We start from the raw sequence: 24806 nt of genomic DNA, 5'->3' as shown, positions 1-24806 counted from the left end.
AATGGGCTTACAGTATAGAAAAAGGGAGACACATCAAAACAAGTAAACAGGCATCAATAGCATCAATATAAATAGAATTATAGATATATGCACATCAAAACAAGTAAACAGGCATTAATATAAATATAATAATAGATAAGTACATATATACACAAGTGCTGTGGGGTGGGGACATGGGGTAGAGCAAAGGGAGTGAGTTGGAGCAATGGGGAGGGGAGGGTGAACTGAGGAAAAGGGGGGCTTAGTAATTTCACTTTCCCTCATTTAATAATAAAAGTCAAAGCTCTTATACCTGAACATAACCCATGGGAAGGAGTTAATCAGAGCAATTCAAGTTTGGAGCTCCTGAAGAGAAATCCAAAGTCCACCCATCACTGACCAAATATTTCTGGTCACTGATACTGCTTCTCCCGGTCTCAGGAGCTGGGAAGTCAGCCTAGCACCACCCTAACTCAACCTAGGACAGAAACAGGATACCTCCAATATCACTAGAAAAAGCCTCAGGGCTGGTGAGTTTCTGCATTTCAAAACTCCAGAGGAGAAGTATATTGAGGCTGAACAACTGCAATGCAATGTTTCAGAAAAGGGAAAAGTGATCCAGTCAGGTCCTCGGGGGTATGCACTCATCCAGAAACACTACATTCCTCAGACTCAATAAGATGTTTGAGTGTGTGGTTAGAATAAGGCACCAAACTATTCGAAGATACAAAGATTCTGCTCCTTAAACTGACTCTTCTCCTTTGGAATAACCCAGGTCTTTTTTCTTCCAGGGATCCTACACCAGAGTTTCCTTGACTGATGGTTCTTTAAATTGGTAACCCTGGGCTATCTCCATTAAAGTCATTCCAAGGGCCACCTCTGACCCTATTTTACGGCTAGGCTACAGAAAGATACTCCCAGATCTCCCAGAAAGATAATCTTCAAAGCTTTTTTTAAAGAATACTTGGATTGGAAAAACCATTCCATTTTCTTTTGTTTAATACCCATCCATATGTAAAAATAGTTAATATTTCCTCCTTCTATTCAATTCAAATTTGGAGGGAATGCTGTCTGCTTCATGTTCTTTCCTGCTTAAATATATTATCACAGCAAGACATCTAGTTCAAGCTAGTCTGCTGGGAATCCATTTTGTGGGAGTGTGACTTGTCGATGACTACTAAAGCCAGCTAATGCCAAGGCTCTCAACCCACAATTCTCGGCCCTAGAAGAGGTGATTAAGTAGAGATGCCTTCATCTTTGGATTCTCTCCCTACTGTATACCTTCAATGGTGTAACCAGCCAATACAACCAAGAGTCCTTATCTTACCTGACTTGTTTCCTGCCTTTTAGCTCTCTTTATTGCTGTAAAGCACAACAAGTAGAAGCAGGAAAGATCTGTGAGCACAGTAACCTCTAAACACAACCGTCTCTGAGCACATCAAACACACCACTCTCCCTCAAGATAAATTACCACCAAGGAAAGTGAGACTGTAAGCTCCTACACTGGACAGTAAGCTCCTTGAGGCCAGGGATATGGACCTACCAACTCTACTGTAGTGTCCTCTCCCAAGTGTGTAGTACAGTGTTTTGCAAACATTGAGTGCTCAAAAAATACCAATGACTGATTGACTTTAGGCAAAAACCCATTAAGATTTTCTCTCTGGCAACAAGAGGATTAAGGTTCTGTCAGGGCAAAATACCGTCCAACCTTTGGAATAGGTGCAGGGAGTCTGTGGGATTGTTACCAGGTAAGATGGTACACATCAGTGTAAAAAGATCACTAGCTAGATAGCCATGGTCACCCCAGGCAATTTGAGGGGCAAGGGTGAAAGAATCAGGGAGACCAGCTGTCTGGATGTTGCAACAGGACGTGAAGCAACCACATTCATTCTCCCATTGGTTTAGTTTACTTAAATGGGAGCAATGGTCAAACAGGAAGCTAGGACACAGCTTTAGTTCACGTTTCTGACTCCTTCCAAAAGGACAAATGTTCTAAGTTGGGTATGGGAATAAAAATATAATAAAAGATTTAATAAAACGTGTGTGAAAGGCCAAGTGCTGTATGTCAATATTTGCTTAGAACTCAGTGAATGTCAGTGGGACTGAAATAGATATCAGCACAAGACAGAACCTGGCATGTGTACTCTAAACAGGCCCTAAGGCAGCTTGCTATTTATTACATTATTTGAAAACAAGTGTTCAGACTTCATTTCTTTGCTCTGTGTATCTTTTGCTCAGTGGAATTCTTTTTTGCCAGTCACCAGCCAAGATTAAATCATGTGATGCAACAAACACGTTATTGTTTATTATAAACATTTACTAAAATTACATGAAAAATAGTTCTGTGTTCCCTGAAGTTTATTTCATTGAAAGTTTTCTTCAGGACAATGGTAGTTCACAAGTGTTGACTGCTCAGTGTCAAGAACAAGCAATATTCTCAGGAAAATAGGTAAACTAGTTATGCCACCAAATGATAGAAGAGTTTCTTGAAAACACCATTCTCCTCCCAAAGTTCTGAATCAGGAAGAATAGTTCATTTAACTTCTTTTAGTCATTATTCATTCAATTGTATTTTTTGAGCACTTACTGTGTGCAGAGCACTGTACTCAGCACTTGGGAGAGTACAATACAACAATAAACAGACACATTCCCTGCCCACAATGAGCTTAGAGTCCAGAGTGGTGGGAGACAGACATTAGTATAAGAAAATTAGAGATATATGTGTGCTGTGGGGCTGGGAGGGGAGAGCACCCAATCATTAAAACATTGATATGATAATGCATTAAAGGTATAATAATAATAATGGTATTTATTAAGTGGTTACTACATGCCAAGCACTGTTCTAAGCACTGGGGTAAGTACAATGTTATCAGGTTGCCCCATGTGCGGCTCCCAGTCTTAATCCCCATTTTACAGATGAGGTAACTGACACACAGAGAAGTTAAGTGACTTGCCCAAAGTCACACAGCAGACAAGTGGCAGAGCCGGGATTAGAACCCAAGACCTCTGACTCCCAAGCCCATGCTCTTTCCACTAAGCCATGCTGCTTCTCTATCTTTCAACCTTAGAGGGGAGCTATAAGAGAGGTTCTAAACCAGACATAAGTATCTTTGAAATCCTGATTTTGGCCAATGGTGGTCACTTTTAATGCATCTGTGCATTCCACCTCTACCTGGACCTCCCACCAAGATAACCAGATATTTAAAAATTGTTAATGCCATACTGCCATTCCACCTCTATATTTAGTCACTTTCCTCTCTTCCTACTCTAATTCTTACTCATGCTGGTCCCCCAGATTTCAACTCTCCAAATCTACCAGAACACAGCTTTTCCCATCTTCAGATGCCTCCTAAAAAATCCAAACTCCTCTAGGAGTTTGGCTTAGTAGGGAACTAAGCCTTCCATAGTTAACTTTTCTTCTCTCTAGGACCTACCCCCAAATAACTCCTCAGCATTTATGCACCAATTATTCACAGCTACCCAGGAAACTTCTTTACATATCATAACTCTTTCCTCTCCTCTCCATCCAAACCGCTACCCTACTCGTTCAAGCTCTCATCCTATCCCGTCTGTACTACTGTACCAGCATTCTCTCTGATCTCCCATCCTCGTGTCTCTCCCCACTTCAATCCATACTTCACGCTGCTGCCCGGATTGTCTTTGTCCATAAACGCTCTGGACATGTTACTCCCCTCCTCAAAAATCTCCAGTGGCTACCAATCAATCTACGCATCAGGCAGAAACTCCTCACCCTCGGCTTCAAGGCTGTCCATCACCTCGCCCCCTCCTAATCAACCAATCAATCAATCAATCGTATTTATTGAGCGCTTACTATGTGCAGAGCACTATACTAAGCGCTTGGGAAGTACAAATTGGCATCACATAGAGACAGTCCCTGCCCAACAGTGGGCTCACAGTCTAAAAGGGGGAGACAGAGAACAGAACCAAACATACCAACAAAATAAAATAAGTAGGATAGAAATGTACAAGTAAAATAAATAAATAAATAAATAAATAGAGTAATAAATATGTACAACCATATATACATATATACAGGTGCTGTGGGGAAGGGAAGGAGGTAAGATGGGGGGATGGAGAGGGGGACGAGGGGGAGAGGAAAGAAGGGGCTCAGTCTGGGAAGGCCTCCTGGAGGAGGTGAGCTCTCAGCAGGGCCTTGAAGGGAGGAAGAGAGCTAGCTTGGCGGATGGGCAGAGGGAGGGCATTCCAGGCCCGGGGGATGACGTGGGCCGGGGGTCGATGGCGGGACAGGCGAGAGCGAGGTACAGTGAGGAGATTAGTGGTGGAGGAGCGGAGGGTGCGGGCTGGGCAGTAGAAGGAGAGAAGGGAGGTGAGGTAGGAGGGGGCGAGGTGCCTCCTACCTCCTACCTCACCTCCCTTTGCTCCTTCTACAGCCCAGCCCGCACCCTCCACTCCTCTGCCGCTAATCCCCTCACCGTGCCTCGTTCTCGCCTGTCTCGCCATCGACCCCCGGCCCACGTCATCCCCCGGGCCTGGAATGCCCTCCCTCTGCCCATCCGCCAAGCTAGCTCTCTTCCTCCCTTCAAGGCCCTACTGAGAGCTCACCTCCTCCAGGAGGCCTTCTCAGACTGAGCCCCTTCCTTCCTCTCCACCTCGTCCCCCTCTTCATCCCCCCATTTTACCTCCTTCCCTTCCCCACAGCACATATATATATATATATACACATACATACTTGTACATATTTATTACTCTATTTATTTATTTATTTATTTATCTTATATGTACATATCTATTCTATTTATTTTATTTTGTTAGTATGTTTGCTTTTGTTCTCTTTCTCCCCCTTCTAGACTGTGAGCCCACTATTGGGTAGGGAGTGTCTCTGTGTGTTGCCGACTTGTACTTCCCAAGCGCTTAGTACAGTGCTCTGCACACAGTAAGCGCTCAATAAATACGATTGATTGATTGATTGATTGATTGATCAACTTACATACAAGACTATTTAAGATTTCACTCATCTACATACCTATTTTTCCTTTCTCTTTTTCTATCTGAAAGCTATTTTGTATGTTTCCCCATCTGAAGTGTAAAATCCTTTAGACTGGGGATTATGTCTTTGAACTCTTCTGTCCTCTCCCAAACATTTAGAACAGTCTTCTGCACATAGCATGTCCTCAATAAATACTATTGATTAATTTTCTGATTGAATAAAATATTATCTCCAAAGCTGTCCTTTACCTGCAGAATCTCTCCAGAGCCTGAGTGTCTCAGAAACACAAGAAGAATATAAGGCATAAAAATACAAATTGGTCAAACAAGTAATCTTCAGATTTGGTTTGGACCAAAAGTAGCGTTAATTCATTTTGTTTAGGATGATGCTTCTTAAGCTTCATTCCACAGCCCTGATGAGGGAAAGGTTTTACACTTGCCTTTATTCCTGTCTTTCTGCTCTCCTTCTTTAATTTACCCATCTAAAGTAGCCTTTAAAGTTGTGTGGAAGAGCCTAGGAATCAGGAGACCTGCCTTCTAATTCTGCCATGGCCTTCTGTGCAAACTCCATCAAGCCTAGTAACATCTGAATCTATTTCTTCACTGTACGGAAGGGATATGAAATTTATTCCACCTTCCTTCATGTGTGAGGGCAAACTAGGTAACTGATCTGTAAGCACTTTGCAAAAGCACTTCCTTCACTGGTACTATTACTTAAACACTCATCCCAGTTTGATCGCAGACCAATCACTAACAACCAAAGTTGTACCTTCCTGGTGAGCCATACGACAAACAGAATTTACAGGGCCCAATGGTATTAAAGTCATTTGCCTGGCTGCAAACTAAAAAATCTGAATAAGGAAACATCACAGGAGAGAAAACATAGAACCCTCAAAAGTCATTTAGAGTCATTTTTATGACATCTACATTTTAAAAACCTGAGTCGTTTGTGGTTACCCTAGATCACCCATGTCAGCAGAAGCTGTATGTTCCATGCACTTAATTGAAGGTTGACGAGGGTTGCTGGGACTTTGAAAGTTTAATTCACTTCATTAGAGCAGATATTGCTGGAGACCATAAATCATTTGGTTCCCAGAGAACACACTATGTTGAGAAGAAGAATTACAAGTGCCAGTTAAATCTGTTTCCTCAGGACAATTTTTTTTCCTGCAGAGAGGAGAAAATCATTACTGGTTCCTGGTGGGCTAAATTTGGGTTGCTTTCCAGAGCAAATAATATCACCCAAATACTCAAATGTTTGGGCAGAAAGTCACAGGAGGTGACTTGATACAGGTCCAAGCTAGAGCTGTATGAGAGAAGAGAAGGCTCTGTAACTGATGGAGAGTTTTTAAGAGTGGGCTAAAGTAGATACAGACAACCATTTTTTGGGGGGGTGGTCGTGCCCTGTATTGAGTACCCGGAAGAGGAGGGCCTTGGATAGATGCAGAACCCATGTTTCCACCTTACTACATCACTGACACCAAGCTCAACAGCATTTTTCATTATGAAGCATGTAAAGAGATGCCCAGATTTTGTTCCCCCCTACGTTTTTCTGTAAGTTTTATCTGTACGTGAATCACTTAAGCATTTCTAAACTTGACAGATAACTCATTAAAAATAAGAATTCAGAGTCTAGATGAAGTAGTAGATCACTGGACTGAAAAATAATTGCTAACTTCAGAAAAAAGCAAGCAGCTGAAAGTATTGTCACAGGAAGCTCTTTTGTTGAAACCCAATCTAAGCTATTGCTTCTATTTCTCTTGTGCCAACTCATAAATGGTTCCACATCTTTGAAAAGATACTGGAACTTCTTACGATCAATTTATAAAACAAAAGAGCAGCAAGCTATACAGAAGGTAACGGTCACGACATCTGGAATGATGGCTTCATTACAATTACGGTACTGGCCAATACTGTACTGAATGCAGAAGGTACTGCCAATATGACTACTTCGATGGACTGTTTACCCCAGAAGAGGCCCACTGAGTAATAGACCACGGACCATTTTCTTTTCTGGCTGGGCATTACTGAAGAAGCCTTCTCTAGCACTCCAAGTCACATATCCTTATATCTTCATTTATACCTTGTACATATCCTTATATTCTGTTGCTTCCCCTGTACGCAATTTATTTTAACGTCTGTCTCCTCAACTATATCGGAAGCTCCTTGTGAGCCGGGATTGTTTTTTATCAAATCTTTGGTACTTTCCCAAGTGCTTAGTACAGTACTCTGCACACAGTAAACACTCAATTAATACTCTTGATTGATGGGTTGATTGATTACGCCAACCTAGAAGGAGATCTGGGGAAAGAGGGCTGGGCTTCCTGAGATGATGGCATGGAACCCTAGTTCCCTATTAGAAATGGCAACACCCTACTGAAAATGAGCCCAGTCATGTCCAAACCTGGCATGCCAGCCACTTAGCTTGGTGTGCCAATTTCTGGTTTACATGCCAAGGAGGCTTCCTGGCCTAATTCTTGCAGGGGAGTGAAGGCACCACAGGGTTACAAATGAAAGACTGAGGAAGGTGAAAAACAAGCATGCACTAATTTAATTCTCCTTTTCAATAAATCAGACATTTTGCTGATTTTTGTTCTGCCCTTTCAAATCAATCAGTTGCATTTATTGAGTACTTACTGTGTGCAGAGCACTGTACTAAGCACTTGGGAAAGCACCACATAGCAGACTTGTTAGACATACTCCTTTTCCACAACTAGTTTAGTACAGTCTAGAGGAAAACTCTCTAGGGTCTACAGTCCAACCCTGCCCAGGTTTCCTAAGAAAATAACTTCTCTGGAAGGGATTAATGTTTGGGGATATTTTTGTGAGTTGCTGCTTTTTTCTTTGGAAAGTCTTTCACGTAGTTTTCAACTAATCCATGAGGAAAATAAATGCTTCTGCAAATCAGACTACAGGAAAACAAAGGAAATAGCTTTAAGTGAGCTATTTGTTCTGGGGATGTCTACACTCCCTCATGCTAGAAAATGCTCTTCTCCCTGGAGCATTCTGCCTGGATGTGTAGCAAAAGAGAAAGTCCTAAATGACCAGTGTTCGGAGAGAAGCTAGATCCTCTCAAACAGTGATTCCCACTTGCTTACCCTCAACCCAACTCAAAGCTTGAGTCTCCAACAAGCTGGATCCATGCTGCCTCTTAAGAAGCACAAGCAGCATGGAATACTGGGTAGACCACGGGCATGGGAATCGGAAGGACCTGGGGTCTAATCCTAGCTCTGCCACGTGTCTGCTATTTGACGTTGGGCAAGTCACTTCACTTCTCTGTGCCTCAGTTACCTCATCTGTAAAATGGAGATTAAGACTGTGAGCCCTAAGTGGAACAGGGACGATGTCCAACCTGATTAGCTTGTATCTACCCCAGCACTCAGTACGGTGCCTGGAAAATACTAAGTGCTTAACAAATACCAAATAAAATAAAATTAAAAATTAAAAAAAATTAAAATCTATAAAAGGGGCTCTGAGTTGGTTCTTTGAAAAGGTCAGGATTAGAAATCTAAACTGGGATAAGATTTCACTGAAGTCAATCTTCTTGGAAGTTGGGTGTTACCCATCCCTTTAGCCAAATGCCAAATGCAACTGAAGCTATTCAAGAGTGGCCTCTTTGTTCTTTGGCTTTCAATGCTGAGTTCCCTCATCCACTTGGAAAGCCAAGAAAAGGGAGAGGCATGGATTTCTAAATGCTATCTGCACCATGCGACTGTTAAAAAGGGGGGAAACATCTCTCCATCAAGGTTTCTGTGGGGCTAATATATTAAAAGCAGAATCTATTTAACTGTTGAAGTGTAATGTGAACCAGTTCTTGGGTTCAGGTTGGAATCAATTTAAGCCTCCATTAATGTGGGCAGGGAATATGTCTACCAACTCTGTTACGCTGTACTCTTCCAAGTGCTCAGTACAGTGCTCTGCACACAGTAAGTGCTCAATAAATACCAATGATTGATTGATCATTAAAAGATAACTAATTACCTTAGTTCAATGGGTTGCAGTCTTAAAAATCTCTACAGTTAAATCAACATCCCAGTAGCTCTCAATACTGAGATTATAAAATGCAATGGATTTTTCTTTTATCCACCACTGATAATTCAGTGTTCTGGGAGTTACAATTCCAGACAGCTTCATCAAACGCTTGCCCTAAATTATTAGAAGTGATCATTATAAACACTCCCTTAGAATTGCAAAGCAGTTCTTTACTCAAGGAGGAAAGTGTGTGTATGTGAGAACTTAACTTCTTTGCTTGGAAAAACTTTCCTATATTTAAAATACTACCACAAGACATTCAATTTTAAACTGAAAACTGTGCTTTTAAGCAGATATAAATCTGGCAACACTGTTGATGTAGTAATTTCCATTCAATCAGAAAAATCAAAATTCTAAACCGTCAGATTTCTCTTAAAGATGCTAACCAAATTTAAAAAATATATGCTTCAGCTGGTTTCAGAGGGTACTAAAACACAAAAATGAGATCTGCAGTGTGTCAGATGCATCTGTGAGTTGATGCTTGTCTGTGCAGAAGAAGAACACACCCTGGTCCCCAACACCCCATGTGCCTATTAATAGATTTCTAAGGAGGCACTCTGGATTGGTCAAGACAGATTACCGTACAGTAATAGGAAGAACATGAAAATATATCAGCATGTCTCATATTTTTTCACAGCCTTGAAATTGCCGTTTGCTTTGGCCGCTCTGCGTAAACACCCAGTTGTAGGGGACATGGAAGCAAATCTTCACAGACTTGATTTGGGCTGGAAGGGTTTTATGGTGCAGACCTTGTAGAGCCGCAGTGATTTTCTTTCTTCAAACCTCATCTACCCCTGATTCCCTGCCTTGAGGCTACAGAATGATGACCTGCCCAGGGCCTCTAAATTTTCTGTACTGGCCCTGACAGAGTGATCAGGGCCTCTCAACATCCTGCACATACTCAAGCCTGTGACAAATAGAAAATCTGGAGGTTTTTTGTACTTGGGAGTCAGAGGATGTGGGTTCTAATCCCAGTTTCACTGCTTGTCTGCTGTGTGGCCTTAGGCAAGCCACTTAACATCTCTTTGCCTCAGTTTACCTCATCTGTAAAATGGGGATTAAGACTGTGAGCCCCATGTGGGACAACCTGATAAGCCTGTATCTACCCCAGTGCTTAGAACAGTGCTTGGCAAATAGTAAGCGCTTAACAAATACCATCATTATTAAATAGAGCCGGCCTTAGAACCCAGGACCTCTGACTTCCGGGCACATGCTCTATCTACTAGGCTACACTGCTTCTTTAAGTGTCTTTACCCAGTATTAGAGGTCTGAGGGACTCTGATATCCCCCACTTGCCTGGTTTTCTCTCCACTCTGGTTTACTCTAAGGAACAGGAAAGGATGACCTGCTGCTATTGGGAAATGTACTCTCAAATGCATGACAGTGGCCAGTAGTTGAGCTTTTCCTTTGCATGACTGAAGGCCAAAATCAGGCCACCTCCAGGAGCTGGCCAAGGGACCTTGGACAAGTCCAGCAAGTCAGTGGTAGCACCAAGACTAATTAATGCAATGTTGGACAAGCATCCAAGACTCCACACGAGATCACCTCCACACTCCACATTCCTATCTCTAGAGTGAGTAGAAAAAGATTGGTTAACAAACCTTGTACTGGTCTAGGCAATCCACACCTTGTCCATGCTTATCCTTATCCCATCTCAGTCTTTATACAGACCAAACATTAAAAAACTTGAGGTGAATTACATTTCACAACTCATTCTAACTCTGGACCACAATGTACCATCTCAAGTCATTGCAAGAAATATGGGTAGCATTTTCCTAAATGAAGGTTTTTGGAAGATATGATTTAACCAATAGCACTGAAATGGAAGCTTAAATTATAAGCTCATTATTCATTCATTATTCAATTGTACTTATTGAGTGCTTACTGTGTGCAACACACTGTATTAAGTGCTTGGGAGAGCACACTATAACAACAAATAGACACATTCCTACCCACAGTGAGCTCATGGGCAGGGAATGTATCTGATAATTCTGTTGCTGCATTGTACTCTCCCAAGGGCTTAGTACAGTGCTCTCTGCATAATAAGTGCTCAATAAATACAATCGACTGATTGATAAATCAATTTTCACTTGTGTTCCCAACCCAAATAAATCAGTTTATATGTTAGCCTCTGCCCAGATGTTTTCTTGTAACTAAAATGAGCCAAGTTTTATGACTTAGTTTTATGGAGAAAAGTCATCCTCACTTGCCATGGGTTTGTCTTGAGGAAAGAGCTGCTGCAGGAAAGAAAAAACAAAACAGAATTTCAGAAGTGTAGAGGGAAGAATTGCAAAGATGCTGCTAATGTCCACAAGTGCCTTGCACATAGTAAGCGTTTAATAAATGCCATCATTATTATTATTAACAACACAACATCCGACCAGAAGCATGAGGCGAATACAGAGAAAGTCCTGCCTTTGAGCAAAGAAATATGCCATCAACTAAATGTGTACTCTGATCTCTAAAACTCAACCATAACCCACCTCTGAGAACAGTGGGGAAAAAGCCATGCCGAAGGGATTAGATGCAAAATGCTTCAATAATGGACTATTAAGCTACCTTAATCACATAAGGGACTGGAAATTCCAAATTAAGCCTCCTTTAGGAGACAGAATTCTTCCTCCAAGAAAATTATTTTTTCAGTCAGTTACTAGACAGGACTTTATTATTTTTAGGATGCATCAACTTGAGACCACTAAACAAAGTGTGTTGAAAGCAGGTCATGCTGGTCGTGCCAGGGGAGCTGAATCTCCAAAAGAAGAGGGAGGCAGCACATTTGGAGCTAGTTAGGAACACTAGTGACCTTGAGTCATCCAGTGTCGGAAGGCCCAATGTTATCTAGGTCAGAGACACCAACCCCAGCGGGAGGGAGGGTGAAATGCCAATGTCGTTTTTGTCCACACGAAATGCTGCTGGTGTTTTGTTGCTTGGCTGAAAGGCCCTCTCTCTCCCCTTGCCTAAAAAGGTGGTGGAAACAATGAGGGGCCAGTAAAAATTCAAGCCCAGCGGCACACCGACACAGAGGCTCAGGTTTCAGCCCCAATAGGTTCCTCTTGAACTGCATCCCCAACACTCCCCTTTCCCCAGCAAACAGGCATAAAGAAGGAAAGCAAGTGATTGAGCTGGGGATGAGGAGGAGCATGAGAAATAAGATCTATAGCCCTAACTCCAGGAGGCCTTCCCAGACTGAGCCCCCTCTTTTCCTCTGCTCCTCCTCCCCTCCCCATCACCCCCACTCCCTCCCTCTGCCCTACCCTCTTCCCCTCCCCACAGCACTTGTGTATATTTGTACATATTTATTACTCCATTTTATTAATCAGGTGCATATAGCTATAATTATATTTATTCTGATGGTATTGACATCTGTTTACTTGTTTTGCTGCCTGCCTCCCCCTTCTTTACTCTGAGCCGGTTGTTGGGTGTAGGGACTGTCTCCATATGTTGCCAATTTGTACTTCCCAAGTGCTTAGTACAGTGCTCTGCACACAGTAAGCGCTCAATAAATATGACAATGAATGAATGAACTCCACAGCTCTACCTCTTCCCCATTTTTGATCCTCCATCTAAACTATTCTATCTCTCCTCCCCATCCCAACTTCTTGTCACTCTCCTCCCCCACACCTATCCTCTCAGCACACCCCCTGCCCAAATATCCCTGTTTCTCCCTACCCACATCCATCATCTTTATGCATCTGTCTATATTTTTCATTCTATTCATGTGCGTGCACACCTCTCCCATTAGGGTGATTTTCCTCTTTCCAGTGTAACAGAATCTCCACCTTCTAGAAGACTCATTCTCTCTCTGTAAGCCTCTAAGTCTGTCTCCCCCTCTAGACTGTAAGTTCCTTACGGGCAGGGAATGTGTCTGTTATATTGTACTCTCCCAAGCACTTAGTACCCTGCTCTACACACAGTAAGATAACCCAAATCAGGGGGTGCCATTCTTTTGTCTGCAAGCTTTAGACTGTAAGATTCTTGTGGTCAAGGGACAGGTCTGATAACTGCTGTATTGTACTCTCCTAAGTATGTATTACAGTGCTCTGCACAGAGTAAATGCTCAATAAATACCACTGATTTGTTCTGTACACAGTAAATGCTCAATAAATACCACTGATCGATGGAAAAGATGGTCTTTTTAGTTCTGAACATCATTCAGCACATTACCATGTCCTGAAGAAGCCTGATTAAGACTAATCTCCAAGTGATGCGGAAACTGGGAGTCAGAATTGGATGCTACAGAAGCTAACCCAGGCAATAGGCGAGCAAGTCTGAATGATAAGTAGAAATCCCCCACTAGACTGCAAGATCCATGAAGGCAGGGATCATGTCTTTTAACTGACACTCTTCCAAGCACTTAGTGCAGTACTCTGCATACAAAATAAATATTACTGATAGAAGTGCTCCCTTTCCCCGTTCTAGACTTTAAGCTTGTTTAGGGTAGGGATTGTCTCTGTTGCTGAACTGTACTTTCCACGTACTTAGTACAGTACTCTGCACACAGTAAATGCTCAATAAATGCAAATGAATGAATGAATGAAAGTGCTCCTCAGATCCCCTCCCCAAAGGGACCCAACTTGCAAGTTCAAGCTGCTTGAGGGGCCTACAAAGTGGATGTGGAGGAGTCAGGGGATTGGCCATTATGACTGTGAAATGGCTCTGAAGTAGACTGTAGGTTTCATAGACTTCCCTTTCCTCTCAGAGATATCCCAACAAGTGCCAATCAGCTCCTGGTCTAATCTGAAAGCTCCTACCTGTGTGATGATTATACATTAGAGAAGTAGTGTGGCTTAGTGGGAAGAGCACAGGCTTGGGAGTCAGAGGATGTGGGTTCTAATCCCGGCTCCGCCACTTGTCTGTTGTATGAGCTTGGGCAAGTCACTTCACTTCCCTGTGCCTCAGTTACCTCATCTCTAAAATGGTGATTAAAAGTGTGAGCCTGACGTGGGACAACCTGATGACCCTGTTTCTATCCCAGTGCTTAGAACAGTGTTTGGCACATAGTAAGTGCTGAACAAGTACCATAATTATCATTATTATGATGATATCCCTTGAAATCAGGCTCTCAGAGATGCACAACCCTGCCCGGCCAGATATCCAGCTGCTGTCTCTGCATGAGGAACTTGTGGTCCAATTCCCACACTGAAGTCATACTAGAAGCCCCTCGTATACATCTGCCGCCCCACCATTTCACTCATTAGTTTTTCAAAAAGCCTAAGTTGCAGCCCCTTTGCAAAACTCTATTGCTGCTACAGGAAAGGGATAGCGTGCTACAGGAAAAATATCCAAACGGATCCTGGCTCTGAGGCCATCAACATTTTGAAGGACGCCTATGAGGAATTTGAGGTCTGAAAGGTTACCACATTTTGTCTCTTCTGCCCCCCACACACTTGGTAGCAAGAGACTAAGTGTGGCAGAGGGCAATGGGAACAGGCTGGAAGAAGGCGAGAATGGCAGAGAGTTGAGCTCACACTTCAGGTGCTACTTGAAAAGTTAAGGGAAAATAGCCTCTTGTAATTAATAATAATAATTATTATGGTATTTGTTAAGCGCTTACTATGTGCTGAGCACTGTTCGAAGCACTGGGGTAGATACAGGGTATTCAGGTTGCTCCACGTGGGGCTCGCAGTCTCAATCCCCATTTTACAGATGAGGCAACTGAGGCACAGAGAAGTTAAGTGTCTTGCCCAAGGTCACACAGCAGACAAGTGGCAGAGGTGGAATTAGAACCCAGGTCCTTCTGCCTTTCAGGCCCGTGCTCTATCCACTGAGCCACGCTGCTTCTATAATAATAATAATGGCATTTGCTAAGTGCTTACTATGCGCAAAGCACTGTTCTAAGAGCTAGGGGGGATACAAGGTGATCAGGTTGTCCCACGTGGGGCTCACAGTTTTAATCCCCATTTTCCAGATGAGGTAACTGAGGCACAGAGAAGTGAAGTGACTTGCCCAAAGTCACACAGCTGGGATTCAAACCCATGACCTCTGACTCCCAAGCCCGGGCTCTTGCCACTGAGCCTCGCTGTAATTCTGAGCAACATCACTGCAAAACCTAATTTCATTTAACAAGGAAAGATTTGCAGCAACTCAGTGCTGCTTACTTGCCAAGTGCACATTTTCTTCAACAAGGGAGCATGACAAGAAATCTGGGCCCTGAAAATTTTCTTAATGACTCTGCTACTGATGAACTGTGTGGTCTAAAGGCACAGAGAAGCTTAGGCACTTGCCTAATTTACTAATTTCTGACAGGGGTAGATTATATAAGGGTAGATTGTGGTAAGGAATAAGTAAAAACTCATTGAAGGCATGTGTTATAGTACTGCTAGTAAGTGTTTCCTTAAGTACTTCTGTGTTTCCAACCTGTTTTAAGGCAGAGATTAAAAAACAGAGCATAGTTTTAACCCTATACATTTTAATTTTTATTCATGGTTTACAGATCTCACATAACTAATTTTGGTAGAAACCTGTCCACTCCACAGCTTAAGCTTATATCATTGTTTCAAAATGGGGGCTTTCTAAGGACCAGGATAAGGATTGAGCTCTAAAAAGTGTCCAGCAGTATGACACACATGTGGGCATCCAATAAGCCTCACTGGCAGGAGTAGCAACCCTCCCCATCTCTGTATTCTGAGGTGGCCATGTTAGTCCCTTTAGCAAGCTGATAATGAGCAAAGAATGCAAACAAACAAGTGGCTCGGATTTGTGCCTACCCTCCCCCCCAGCCCCACATCCCTCAACAAGTCCTTTCCCGTCTTTGGATCTCCAAGTTGTGTGACATCCGGCTCATTACACGCCTGCATTTAACAATTACAGCAACTAAATATGTGGTATGTGTGAGAAAGACAATTGAAAAGATCGAGTGTCTAAAAATAACCACCCTTCTTAACTCCAAAAGTCTGAGAATTGGGCTCCAAATCTGTCTGAGGGTATGCACATTTCAGAAAAGTCTCTCTTTCCAAAAATAAGCAATATAATGTTACCGGTTCACGTTAACCATAGCTCTCAAAGCAATATCTGCTTCCAGGAAAGCCCAAATCTATTTGTCTTTAAGGATCAAAATTATACACTCAAATTGTTTTTGCCTCTCTGAGGGATATATTTCACTATTAATAAAAATGCAGTGAAAGCAAGTTGATGCTGGAAGTACTGAGAAGTTGGGTTAAAGTAATTGTGGGGACTATATTAATCCTTCACTTGTTTTTATAAAGACAGAAACTTCCAAATGATCAGCTATGGCTCAGACTCAAATAAATCCTTCATAGAGGCTGGAGCCTGTGTTTAACTTAAAAAAAAAAAAAATATTTGGAAAACATCGAGGGCCTTGTTGCCTTAACCCAGATGGTCACTGCACAAAATTAAATATCAACCTCACCTAACCTATGCCCATCAGGTTGGGGCGCGAGGTGCATTGAGAAGAGTACTAACTCTAATATGCAGTGATACAGTGCTCTGCACAGAAGATGTACTTGAAAAATACTATTGATTAATTGACTGACAAGTTTTAGCCAAACAGATGCCAATTTTAAAGACCAACATGAAAATTCAGGTGGTTTTATGAAAATAAATGCTGCCAGAACTAAACTGGAGGGGGAGGAGGAGGAGCCATTCAAAACCTCTGGATTGTTAGTCCTGTTCCCTATCTAGAAGAGGTCGAGGGTAGGCAGGGCCACCCTCACCAAGGTATTTCAGCTTTAACTTGGAGAATAATCCCTGTTTGGGATGAGAAGCAGCAGCCAAACGACCATGTTCTTGCAGCAGTGAACTGGAATGATTACAATAGTGTCACCTCCTCTCTTCTGGGAACTGGAATGAGGTGATCAAAATCCACACAGCTGACAGCTATAAATTACCTTCACCACAAAGCTAATCTGATCTGAATAGGGAAGTTAACAGGAAAATGTACTGTGGTCCACTCACGGTATAGAGAGAGGGGAATGTCAATATACAAACATATGGTAGTAGACTTGCAGGCTCCTTGTGGGAAGGGAACATGTCTACCTACTCTGTTGTACTCTCCCAAGTGCTTAGTACAATGCTCTACACAGTAAATGCTCAAGAAATACTTTCCTTCATTCAATCCTATTTATTGAGCACTTATTGTGTGCTTGGGAGAGTATAATATAACAATAATAATAATAGTGGTATTTGTCAAGCACTTATTATGTGCAAGCACTGTACTAAGCGTTGGGGTGGGTACAAGCAAATCAGGTTGGACACAGTACCTGTCCTGCGTGGGACTCACAGTCTTCATCCCCATTTTACAGATGAGGTAACTGAGGCCCAGAGAAGTTACGTGACTTGCCCAAGGCCACACAGCAGACAGGTGATAGAGCCGAAATTAGAACCCATGACCTTCTGACGCCCAGGCCCGTGCTCTATCCACTAAGCCATGCTGCTTCTCCACATTCCCTGCCCACAATAACTCACAGTTTAGAGAGGGAGACAGACATTAATATCAATAAATAAATAAATAAATAAATAAATAAATAAATACAGATATGGACGTATCTGAGGGAAGGGATAACTAAAGGAGCAAGTGAGGATGATGCAGAAGGGAGTGGGAAAGGAGGAAAGGAGGGTTTAGTCAGGGAAAACCTCTTGCAGATGTGCCTTTAATAAGGCTTTGAAGGAGGGGAGGGAAATTGTCTGTTGGACATGATGAGGGAGGGCGATCCAGACCAGAGGCAAGATTTGGGCGAGAGGTAGGCAGTGAGATGGACGAGATCGAGGTACAGCGATATGGTTAATATTTGAGGAGCGAAGTGTGAGGGTTGGGTTGTAGTAGGAGAGGAGTGGAGTGAGGTAGGAGGGGGCAGGGTGATTGAGTGCTTCAAAGCCAATGATGAGGAGTTTTTGTTTGATGCGGATGAGAATGGGCAACCACTGGAATTTCTTGAGGAGTGGGGAAACATGGTGTGAATGTTTTTAAATACCACTGGTTGAGTAAGTTGGTACAAAGTAAACCTTGAATAAAATTTCAATGAAAGACTGCCACCTAAGCTAAGATATTTCTCCCGTGCAGAATGCAATGACTTTTTCTAGTGAATATTGGGGCATACTATACCCCAATTCTAAAAAATGCCAACCGATTCAAAACTAGCCCATCGCTCTGAAAGGAAGAATAGGCTGCCAAAGGTGGGTGGCTGGGTAATTCCCAGTCTGGAAGACTCTCCCTTTAAAAAAAACAAACCAGTATTTGTTAAGCGCTTACTATGTGCTAGGAATTGTACTAGAACAGTGCTTGGCATATAGTACGTGCTTAACAAATACCAAAATTATTAATATTATTATTAGTAACCACTGGGTAGATACACGCTAATTAGGTTGGACACAGTCCATGTCCCATATTTTACTCCCAGGCTTAATCTCCACTTTACAGATGTTATAACAGGCACAGAGAAGTTAAGTGATTTGCCCAAAGTCACACAGCGGATAAGTGGTGAAACCGGAATTAGAATCTCTGTCCTTTGACTCCCAAGCCCATGTTCTTTGCAACACTGCTTCTCCTAGGAGCCTGAGCCCATGTTACACTGTCCCGAGGGTCTGGAACTGGGTGTAATCTCAAAGAGAGGACACCTACCCCAGTAGCTGGACCCTAATAAAACTAATTTGATTTTTGGGGGGCGGAAATAAAGTGGGGAGATGGCGGGGGGGATTCTAGCATTCATTTTTCCCTCCTTCCAAGTCCATCACAGTGGAAAACTCTTGGGGGAACCCTAGTTGAACTAAAGCTGATTTAGCTAAAACAAACAAAAAGCCATCTGGCTGCCCTACTGCGGAAAGCTATAAAGCCTTCTCAAAAAGTACAGCCAGACCACTGTACTTCATTCACTAAATATCACTCTGCTTCCCTATGTTCATGTCTGGGAAGTTCAAGTAGAGCATTTCAGCCTGTGGGGCCACTGCAAGAAGAGTTTCTCTGCTCTGCCCTGCCATTTTATGGCTTCTTTTAATATCTGAATACCAAAGACCTATTGTTATCCTGAAGAATCAACATTTGCATTCCAATCTGGTATGAGGAGTTGCCCAGAGCAGAGAGTGGAATTCTCTCAACGACAAGAATCAGGATAACACTGAGCTGGTTCCTTGACGCTCTCTAATAATAAATGTGGCATTTATTAAGTGCTCACCATGTGCCAGGCACTGAACTAAGCACTGGGGTGGATTTAAGCAAATCAGGTTGGACACAGCCCCTGTCCCACGTGGGGCTCACTGTCGCAATCCCCATTTTACGGATGAGGTAACTGAAGCCCAGAGAAGTGAAGTGACTTGCCCAGGGTCACACAGCAGACAGCTGGCAGAGCCAGGATTAGAACCCATGATCCTCTGGCTCCCATTCCCATGCTCTACCCACTGCATCATGCTGCTTCTCTAGACTGTGAAGTCGTTGTGGGCAGGGAATGTTTCTGCCAACTCTGTTGTACTGTATTCTCCCAAGGACTTAGTATAGTGCTCTGCATTTAGTAAGTGCTCAATATATTCCATTGATGATAATGATATTTGGAAGCCACAAGGCAAAGATTTCCATGAGGAAAAATTACGGTACTACTATTAGCGTACCACACATTTGCAGGGCTGGCCTAACTCAGAAAGAGAGTCAGGCAACTGCTGTGGGAGCACCACCAGGGAGAAGAGGGTGGACCAGCGATGCTTAAAAATGGGAAGGCTCTTGCCCATCGGAAGCAGTGTCTTAATGAATAGGAGCCTGGGGGAGGATTGCAATGGTCCTGGAGCAAGGACAGATGGATCCAAAGTAACCTGCTCTCGGTTTGGGGATTCAAACAGAATTCCGTCTATCAGATGGAAGAGGAACTGTGTCCCCATGCGCCCCAAGGCATTGCCATCATCTGGAAAGGGAGGGGCAGCACACTTTTTCCAGCTTCAAGGAGTCCAAATGTCTAAAGCCAATCCTACACACCTTCCCCATGCATATGAGTGTGCGCTCGACATTAGGGAAAACTAAGCTCACTGTTTTCTCATTATTTTATCCTGCCAGTTTTTCTATAAATTCTTGGAGAGGTTTCCAGAGAAGACCCTGTGGCTCCCAGCTTTTATTTTCCCTGATTTTTGTCTTCACTGCGCCTTAAAATAACTCCACTTTTCATCAGTAATTAGCATGAATTAAATAATAATAATAATAATGGTATTTGTTAAGTGCTTACTATGTCCAAAGCACTGTTCTAAGCACTGGGGAGGTTACAAGGTGATCAGGTTGTCCCACAGGGGGCTCACAGTTTTAATCCCCATTTTACAGATGAGGGAACTGAGGCACAGAGAAGTTAAGTGGCTTGCCCAAAGTCACACAGCTAACAGTTGGCAGAGCTGGGATTTGAACCCACGACATCTGACTCCAAAGCCAGGGCTCTTTCCACTGAGCCACGCTGCTTATGGCATTTGTTAAGTGCTTACTATGTGCAAAGCATTCATTCAATCGCATTTATTGAGCGCTTACTGTGTGCAGAGCACTGTACTAAGCACTTGAAGTACACCGGTAAACAGGTACAGTCAACAGTAAATAGGAACAGGAAAACTGCTATAACCATAAGGCCAAAATACATCATTCCACCTCGCCTTAGGAAATTGGAAAGGCACTTAATTTATTCAGTTGCAGCATTCCTGAAATTACAAATCTTTCATTCACTTTGAGTTTTAAATACCTGGCTCTATGCTCTCATGTTCAACACCAGATATTATTTTTAGTTCTCAAAACAAGCAGGCTCATTTAAAGTGTTTAATTAATGACTCAATGTGATGAAAACGGCAGACTGTCCACCACTAAAGAGTTTGGGAAGAGTGTTAAGACTCAATAAAATCATCACAAACAATTATTTCCACTTACACATTGCTCAGCTCCTGGATTTTTATCCCCTTTCCACATTCCTTTCCCTCCATTCAAGCACGTATCAACCTGTAACACAGGTTGTGCAAAGGACTTGGATTTACAAACCCTTACAGTTCCTTCCTTTCTGCCACCTTCTTCCCTAAGGTGTTCCTAGTAAGTCGCAATTTTCAGCCCTTCCCTCCAGGCCTTTAATTACAGAGGCTGCCAAATATTCTTGTCTCTGTTACAGTAGAATACCTGTGGTTTTCCGAAACCAACGACTTGCAGCCAACAATCAATCCCTCTGACTTTGCAGGCAACTGTGTGGGAATAAAATAAACTTCTTGTGCCCACTTAGTCCAAAGCCTAAATGGAATGTGGAAAGTAAATTACGCTACCTCTTGGAGTCAAGCCCTCACCTATTTGATTAAAATAACCAACCCCAAGGAGCCACATGATTCCCCCCAAGTAGGCAAATGAGGGAGCGCTTGTGTACCATCTTTTTCCACTAGATTGGGCTCTTTCTGGGGAAATGTTCAATGTGAATAATAATAATAATGGCAGTTGTGAAGCACTTACTATATGCCAGGCACTGTACTTAGCCCTGAGGTGGATACACGCAAATCAAGTTGGACAAAGTCCCTATCCCCCATGGGAATCACAGTCTTAATCTCCATTTTCCAGATGAGGTAACTGAGGCATAGAGAAGTTATATGATTTGCCCAAGGTCACAGTTCAGCTGAGTGGTGGAACCAAGTTTAGAACTCAGTGAGCAATGACACTTCTGGTTCAGACTAATGGTACACAAAGCACAGTGCTCTGCAATGTTAAGACAATAATGGGGAGAAATGTATAATAGTCACCCTCCTTGATAACGATCCTCATGTTTAGAGTTGTATTGTCTAACATCTGAAGCTTTTTACCCCAAATTGAAGACGAAGCCTGAACTATGTAGCAGCATGGCCTAGAAAAAAGAGCATGGGCCCAGGATTCAGAGGACCTGGATGGTAATCCCCAGCTCTGCCACTTGCCTGCTGTGTGACCTTGGGTAAGTCACTTAATTTCTCTTTCCCCAGTTTCCCTCTCTGTCAAACGGGAATTAAATCTTTTCCCCTCCAACTAACGACTGTAAGCCCCATGTGGGATAGGGACTGTGTCCAACCTGCGTACCATTCTACTGTAGTACTTAGTATAGTATCTGGCACATAGTGAGCACTTAAGAAGATGACTAAAAAAAAAATAATATGTTTCCACACTTCAAAAACACTGCACTGAATTGAGGGCATTTCTGGAAGAAGTGTATAAGACGGATGTGGAAATCACAGGATGACCAACTGCCCTCTGTTTATGGGATCAGCACTTATAACAGTGTAAGCACATAGTAAGCGCTTAACAAATGCCATCATTATTATTATTATATTAGCTCTCTGAAGGTCTCCACAAACAGCAATTCCACCAACACTTAAATTAAGCAAGCAGTATTCAGAGATAAGGTTAAGCATGGCTTCATTGCTTTATAATGGAGTTCATAAGAGGGATAAGCCTCATTGACAGGTAGTCTTGTGATTCGCATAATTTCTAAATGCATTGTCCCCTTGCCCTTTCCCAAGCTCCCCCATAAAGATTGTTCATTCAACTGTAAACTTCTTGACAGCAGGGATGGCAGGTCTTTTGCTTCCAGTGTACTCTCTCAAGTGCTTAGCACAATTTCTTGCACACAGCAGGTGCTCAATAAAAACCACTGATGGACCCAATGTGACGAGGTTCTCACGTCCTTAGCTACGAAAAGGGCTCATTCTGATTTCAGGCCATCCATCATTCTTACTTTTGCATCCTCAGCAGTATGTAAGAGTCAACAGGCATTTACTTCAACTTCTAAATCAGGCAGTTCAACCTATTTATGAGTTTCATTTTCCTGAACCACAAAAAAAAAAAGAAAAAAAAACACCAAGGAGGCAAGTCTTGCTTACCTAAGGCTAATGTACCTCGGCAGGATTGATTAGCTTGTTTTGGCTTGAAGGAATACTGTATAAGGGTTTGGGAGAATGGTTTAAACAGGGCAGCATCAGGGGCAATAGAATTTACTAATAACTTTATTAATGTCTGCCACCCCTCTAGACTTTAAGCTCATTACAAGCAGGGAACATGTCTGCTAATTCTGCTGTACTCTCCCAAGTGCTTAGTACAGTGCTCTGCATATTGTAAGTTCTCAATATATACAACTGATTGATTAGGAGAGAATATGCAGGTGGGAACTGGACAAGGGTCTCTGTCCTGGGGGGGGGGGGGCTCACAAAGTTGGGAGTTGTATGGCCCTACTTAGGGCAGAGCCTGAACAGTCTGTTAGCATCTCCTATTACCCACCCCCACTTCTTGCTAACTTTAGAAGAATATTTGCTCTCTACCAGGCTCTGGGCATAGGGAAAAGGGTACACATCTGTTCAGAAGGGATTCACTGGTGGGTATACCGTCACCCCCAAACACCTCTGGAAAATAACACTTTGGGAGCAACTTTGAGTAAGGCAGGGATCACTCTCTTGACTGTTGACAACAGCTCTTATATGTATTCAGGTGAGACATTTCCTGTCTCTAGGCCTTTGCTTCCCCAGCAGTATAATGAGAATAATCCTCTTAGATGATAGCTATATCACTGAGAGCTCTCCTTTAAAGGCATAATAATGCAAAACCTCACCACTGGCTTTAAAGCACTCAATCACCTGGCCCCCTCCTACCTCCCCTTGCTACTCTCCTACTACAACCCAGCCCGTACATTTCCCTCATCTAATGCTTAACCTTCTCACTACACCTCCATCTCCTCTATCTCACCACAGACCCCTTGCACACATCCTGCCTACTTGTTTTGTTCTGTAGTCTGTTTCCCCCTTCTAGACTGAGAACCCATTGCTGGATAGGGACCGGCTCTGTATGTTGCCGATCTGTACTTTCCAAGTGCTTAGTACAGTGCTCTGCACACAGTAAGTGCTCAATAATTACGACTGAATGAATGAATCCTGCCTCTGGCCTGGAACACCCTCCCTTCTCAAATGTGAAAGACAATTACTCTCCCAGACTTCAAAGCCTTACTGAAGGCCCATCTCCTCCAAGAGGCCTTCCCTGCCTAAGCCCCCCTTTCTTCTTCTCCCACTCCCTTCTGCATCACCCTGACTTGCTCCCTTTGTTCTTCCCCCCTCCCAGTGCCACAGCACTTATGAACATATCCATAATTTATTTATTTATATTCATGTCTGTCTCCCCCTGTCTAGACTGTAAGCTCACTGTGGGCACAGATTGTGTCAGTTTATTGTTGTATTGTACTCTCCCAGGCACTTAATACAGTGCTTTTCACACAGTAAGCACTCAATAAATATGACTGAACAAAATAAGATTGAATGATGAAAACCTCAAATAATCTGGTTATCTTGGCATGCAGCAATCAGAAATGGGGGAATTGTCTTGAAGTGAAAAATTCAGGAAGTTCACAACACCAAGAGGAAGAAAAGAAAAAAACACTAGGTATTTTGGACAACAAATGGATATCTTTAAGTGCAGCTGGTACAGAAGGGATGGGCCACCTCACATTGATCTTAATCAGATTCACCCAAAATCACTGATAAAATCCCACCATCAGTAGAGTCATCTCCAAACCTGACAGACAACTATAAATATGTAGTTAGGATATATATCCATCTGACACTTTCAGAGAAAGAGGTTACTCACCCACCCATTGCATAACCTTTTAGGCTTGCCCCACACACTGCATGTAATCATGCTTTCAAAAGACACGTTACTAAAGGAAAACTTTTCAGGTTCATACAGGCAGTAGCTTATTGAATAACTAAATTTACTGCAAGCCCAAGTGCACAGAACACTATGGGGAGTTCCTAAAGAAAAAAAAAAAGACAAAACGAAGAGTCCCTGACCTCAAATTGTGTGTTTTCTAATCGAGGAGAGTAGCTGGAGTGTCAAGCAAGCACAGACACATTTAGTTAATCCAGAAAGTCTTCATGGA

General features: G+C 42.8%; 1 protein-coding gene across 2 annotated transcripts in view; it reads right to left on the bottom strand.

Annotated features, from left to right (window-relative positions):
* Positions 1-24806, bottom strand: part of PDZD2 (PDZ domain containing 2) — a 320362-nt gene that overhangs the window by 143454 nt on the left and 152102 nt on the right. The gene's annotated exons all lie outside the window — the stretch shown is intronic.

This window comes from Tachyglossus aculeatus, chromosome 3, assembly GCF_015852505.1.
Source record: "Tachyglossus aculeatus isolate mTacAcu1 chromosome 3, mTacAcu1.pri, whole genome shotgun sequence".
In the NCBI taxonomy this organism is placed as follows: domain Eukaryota; kingdom Metazoa; phylum Chordata; class Mammalia; order Monotremata; family Tachyglossidae; genus Tachyglossus; species Tachyglossus aculeatus.
Note: the sequence above shows the minus strand (reverse complement) of the source record. Positions and strands in the feature narration are given on the sequence as shown.